This window comes from Prionailurus viverrinus, chromosome X, assembly GCF_022837055.1.
Source record: "Prionailurus viverrinus isolate Anna chromosome X, UM_Priviv_1.0, whole genome shotgun sequence".
Taxonomy (NCBI): Eukaryota; Metazoa; Chordata; class Mammalia; order Carnivora; family Felidae; genus Prionailurus; species Prionailurus viverrinus.
The window spans coordinates 34930071-34936070 of NC_062579.1; positions in this window are offsets into that span (position 1 = coordinate 34930071).

Consider the following 6000-nt stretch of genomic DNA (forward strand, 5'->3'; position numbering starts at 1 on the left):
GGGCCCAAGTCTGATCTATGTGTGCTCACGTCGTGGAGCCCAGCTAAAGAAACAGAAGCCAGCCAGGGCAACGACAAAGATGCCAGAAGACCAGCTCGCTTATAGGCACACGGTTCACATTTCTACTTGCATCGGGTTTCTATCGTATCATTGGCTAAGGCAAGTCACAAGGCCAAGCTAATCTATGAGGGGCCACAAACTACACTCTTTCCACTCTGAGGCCAAAGCAAATCCCACAGACCAAGTTTCAGGGAAATACATTTTCCCCATAGGTAAGAGAGGAAACAAGTAAACAGTTTTTAGACAATAAACTGCTACAGTTCTAACGAGCTGTATGATTTGTGGCATATCATTCAATCTCTCTTGTCTAAAATGTCTTGAATGGAAAGAGTAAAGAAGATAGAGATGCAATGGAATGTCATGGGAAAACATGAACTTTAGCGCTGATTGTGTAGATACAGGTTTGTCAAAGACTAGCTATGGCTCTTGAGCAAATCACTAAATCTGATTCTCAGATTCTTCCTTGTATTTCCCTCTAGAGGAAATGTTGTTATCTACTACAGCAAACAATCCCAAAACTCAGTGACCTAATACGGTACAATTTACTTGTCATCTTTGAAGAGATCGAATGCAGTTTGGACAGCTATCCTGGGGGTCTTTCCTCTAACCCAGGGGTTAACAAATTATGACGCACGGGCCAAATCTGGCCAGGCTCCATCTGTATAAACGAAGTTTAGTTGGAACACAGCCATACCCATTCATTTATGTATTCCTATGGCTACAATAACAGAGTTGAGTTTTTGCAACAGAGATAGTATGGCCCATATCAAAAATATTTATTATCAGGCCCTGTATGGAAAAAGTTTGCCAACCCTTCCTCAGAGCAGTAAATCAGAAATGCGGGCACCTTCGTATACAACTGCACCATGATGGAGTCTTTCACTTCTAGCCACTCAGAGAGAGAAGAGAAAGAACACAGGCAGGGGAATACTGTCAACTCCACTGCCTTCATCCAGAAGTGAAACATACTACTGTTCACCCTCTACTGGATAAAACCAGTCACATGGCCAACATAACTGCAAAGCAGGCTGGGAAACATAGAGGACATTTGAAAATGTTCTATTAAATGGGAGAAATTAGGGGCACCTGGGTGGGCTCAGTCAGTTAAGCATCTGACTTCGGCTCAGGTCATGATCCCAAGGTTTGTGAGATCGAGCCCCACGCTGGGCTCTGTGCTGACAGCTCACAGCCTGGAACCTGCTTCAGATTCTGTATCTCCCTCTCTCTCTCTGCCCCTCCCCTACTCACATGCTGTCTCTTTCTCTCTCAAAAATAAATAAACATTAAAAAATGTTTTTTTAATAAAAAGTATAAAATAAATGGGAGAAATTAAATCAATGCAAAATTTCCAAAAAAAATACTACTAATAATAAACCTCACATAACATGGGTAACAGGGATGTTCATAGCTTTAAATACTACAATTGAGGAAAGTAAAAGCAGGAAAATCAAACATCCAACTCGGAAAATAAATTCAATAAAGCATATGGTAGAAAACACGAGCTATAGAAGGACAGTTAATGAATTAGGAAAAAGAAAAACAATAGAACTAATATATAAATAACAAGCTGATTCCCTGAGAAAATGGACTCTGGTCTAAACTAATGAAAAGAAAAAAAGAAAAACCACAAACTACTGAAAGTGGTTGCTAAGGGCTACAGTTTAAAGGGATGGAAGTGGGTTTTCTCAGAATGTAGTTTTTAAAATCAAGTTTGGAGGGGCGCCTGGGTGACTCTGTCGGCTGAATGTCCGACCTGGGCTTAGGTCATGATCTCACAGTTCGTGAGACTGGCCCCACATCGGGCTCTGCACTGACAGCGTGGAGGCTGCTTGGGATTCTCTCTCTCTCGCTCTGACTCTTGCTCTCACTCTCGCTCTCTCTCTGCCCCTGCCCCACTGGCTGGTGCGCATTCACTCATGTTCTCTCTCTCTCTCTCTTTCTCTCTCTCTCTCTCTCCCTCTCTCAAAATAAATAAACTTTCACAACATAAAATCAAGTTTCGACTTCAAACCGTGTAAATGACTTCTGTAAACAAAAATAAATTTGTATGAAGAAGTAAAAAAAATTACAACTGGGCACAGATATCAACAGATAAACCTAATTTCATATAAAATTGGTAATAATCATAAAAAAGTTGTTTCAAGGGATTTCTTACATAGCTCTTAACCCTTAGATGTTCACAAAGCACGTACAATCTGTTTGTTAAAGACTTAAGACAAAGAGACCAGCAAAATGATCTTAAACTGAACTCAGCCATTAAAATAGTAAGAATCTCGGTATTTAAATTTTGCTACTGTATATTGTAGGATGAGGAAGGAAATGGTTAATCTTTTTGGAGACCAAAATTTTAAGTGTTAGAGAAAAGAAAAACAAATCAAAATCGAGTAAGAAAAAAACCCTGTAGTATTAAATTTGAATTGGAAATATATTTTAAACAATTTAGTTCATATTAATATATGCTAGCTCTGTCCCTCAAAGGTATTAGAAGCAATGCCATCCCAGTGGTACTGAAGAGAGCTGGCACTCAGATCTTGATGTATAAGAACCATTTCCCTCTAGAAGGAATCTACATGGAGAATTAGTCAGAGCCATGTCTGTGGCAGGGAAAATGAAAGGGAGCCGGAATTATTTTATACTAGAAAGGAAGGAAAGGCTCACAGAGAAATGGGGACATATCCACAGGATACAGGGGGTAGCAAGAAAGGGCCCACGCTAGCCAAACTGGAGACAATGTGGACATAAAAAGAATAGGGACTCCTAACAGATTATAAAAAGGTTAAAAGATTTAAATACATCAATCCACAGTGATACGATAATTTTGTTAAGAGTGCTCTTGTTGAGGAACCTGTAGTTCATTCCCACTTAATAAGAGAAACTCTTTCTTATAAATGAAATCCAACTAATAAAATGACAAGACTGGAAAAATCACCCTTCTGGAACGTCGGGCAAAATATTTGATTACCAAACCTCACAGCTCAGTGATAATAGCTGTAGTCAGGCAAGTGGAGAAGTGAGCATTTCAGGCCACCTTAGAGGAGAATGCCAGGGTCTCAAGGAATAAGATCAAGGTCACGTGCTGTTACAAGAGGGACTGGCAAGGACCGCCCGGATGGCTCAGGTTGTTGAGCGTCGACTGGCTCTTGCTTTTGGCTCAGGTCACGATCCCAGGGTTGTGGGATCAAGCCCCACATTGGGCTCTGTGCCGAGATTCTCTCCCTCTCTCTGTGCCCCTCTCCCCTGCTCCTGGTCTCTTTCTAAAATAAAAAAATAAAAAATATATTTAAAAAAGAGGGACTGGCAAGATGAGGCAGGTGGTCAGGGCTCCAGTCAAGGAGCTGGAATTCTACAGACTTAACTCTGAGAAGGAAACAGAGGTAAGGTCAGGAATGGGACAGCAGCACCCTAGACCTGGAGACTGGGTTAGTGGGCATAGCTACAGCTCAGTGGGCATGCATTATGTCCAATCACACATCACCCCATCACCACACATTCCCACCCCCACAAACTGGGAGAATTTAAGAGCCCACTAACGGGAAGCTTAGGGCTCATTAGGACTCATAATAAATCGTGATTCTCATTAGCAGGATATTCTAGGAGGACCTAGCCATGCTCCCTGTTACAGTCCTGAAATGTCCTGAATGCTCACCGCATAAGTAACTGATGTGTGTCCCTTCTTTTGTTTGTTTGGTTTTTCTTTTTTTCTCATTTGAGATCTTTATTATGTAGCTTCATTATTTTGACATGAATCTCCCAGACATCAGACTCACCCATATTCATGTGTCCCTTCTTCTGGGGAAAAGAGATGAGGTAGCACTTATACTCAAAATTTAAGCCAGGGCCCTGCGGAATTAGCATCACCAAGGAGCTTGTTAAAAATACACATCCCAGGGGCGCCTGGGTGGCTCAGTCGGTTAAGCGGCCGACTTCGGCTCAGGTCATGATCTCGCGGTCCGTGAGTTCAAGCCCCGAGTCGGGCTCTGTGCCGACAGCTCAGAGCCTGGAGCCTGTTTCAGATTCTGTGTCTCCCTCTCTCTGACCCTCCCCCATTCATGCTCTGTCTCTCTCCGTCTCAAAAATAAATAAACGTTAAAAAATAAAAAAAAATAAAAAAAATAAATACACATCCCAGGCCCCTCCCCAGACCCACTGAATCAGACTCTTCATCTCCACAGTATCTCCAGGTGACTCTTAGGCATATCGGATGGAAGCAAAGTTTGCCAAACCAAAACGTGACTCCTTGGCATATGCATTGTTTTAGCCTGCTTCTTTTTAATAAATAGAAGGTTCAGGAAGGCCCCTTGCCCTTCCGCCTAACTGCCTAAAAGAATCTGAATGTAAGACCTGCTCCAGGAAGGAAACGAGAACCATAGATAACTGCAGTATCTTAGGAAGTAGGTGTGCAGATGGGGAGAAATCCAGCAAAATCTGTTTGTTAAAATTCCTCCATGTTCCATTGCTTATGGCAGCCCCTGGAAACACTGGTTTACCAGTCACTTACTCTCTTTCAGCTTCCTGTGAAATGTCCTCCTTGACGCCGAAGCCCCGGACCCCTCCCCCCTTCTCCTTAGCTCTGGCTGGCACATGAGCCTCAACTGCCTGACTGCCTGCGGACCTCACATTCTTATGGCGCCCCTGTACCTGCAGAACCAAATGTGATTTTCCCATGTGAATCTGTCTCATGTCAATTTAATTCTTAGCGCTGCTAAAAGAACCTTGAAGGACAGAGGAAAATTCTCCTCCCCATCACCCATGAAGCACAAGAAGCCGAGGTAGGGCATGCACGTAGAGCCGAGCGGATGTCACAGAGCTCCGCGAGAGGATTCCCAGCACTTGTCAGTATTCTCCGTCCAGGGGACACCCCACCATCCCCTCCATTCCTCCTCCAAGTCCGTATCACGGGCTTGGCAACAGATGCTTCCCACTCGGAAGGAAGTGAGATGAGTCAGGATGGAACTCGCAGAGACATGGGAGAAGGAAAATGTGTCCAGACAAGAGCCAATTACGTTGATGACAGATGCGGAAAGGGGCTGGGAGATACGGCGGGAAAAGGGACAAAGCATTTCACTTGAAGCTTCCATTTTCATCCTGGCTTCTCGTACACCAAGGCCCCAATTTAAACGATTGGCTCGGACAGGGTGACCTTAGGCAGGCCATATAAACTCTCCGTGCACCTCAGTTTCCTCATCTGTGAAGTGGGGATAATACTAGTACCTACCTCATAGGGCTCTGGTGAAGAGTCAGTGAGTCAAGTTGCTGCCCAACGTCACTCGTCTGGTCAGTAAGGTCCAGCTGTTGTTGGAAGCCACCCCACTGGCTCCAGCATCCAACAATGGCTCTAAACCACCGTGCTGTGTAGCCACTGTGAAAATGAAAAGTTAGACAAGAACTGAGAAGCACTCCCTCCTTCAATCACAGCTTTGATAAACAGTCATTTCCAGATCTTCTTTCCTCGTGATAATACCCACGGGCGTCCTAGAAGAGCCTATGGGTTTTTCTGTGTGCTGTGAAAAGCTCAACCTGTATCTCTCACCTCACTCCATCACTGTGGCTACCTTCTCAGCACAGTGGGGACTAGGGTACGCTAACTCTCAGGTCATCAGAGTATTTGAGCCTGAAGCAAAAAAACAAAACAAAACAACAACAACAACAAAAAACTAGCTTTCTTAGTAGCCATGACAGGTGACTTGGAGAGATGCTTCAAAGTTTAGCCATCAATTGGACCCAGAGGGTATAATGCTAAGTGAAATAAGTCAGACCAAAAAAGGCAAATACCACACAATTTCACTCATATGTGGAATCTAAAAAAGGCAAAGGAAGAAACACAAGACAGAAACAGACCCATAAACACAGCAGACAAACTGGTGGTTGCCGGTTGCCAGGGGGGAATGGGCAAAATGGGGTGAGAGGAGTGGGAGATACAGGCTTCCAGTTACACAATTA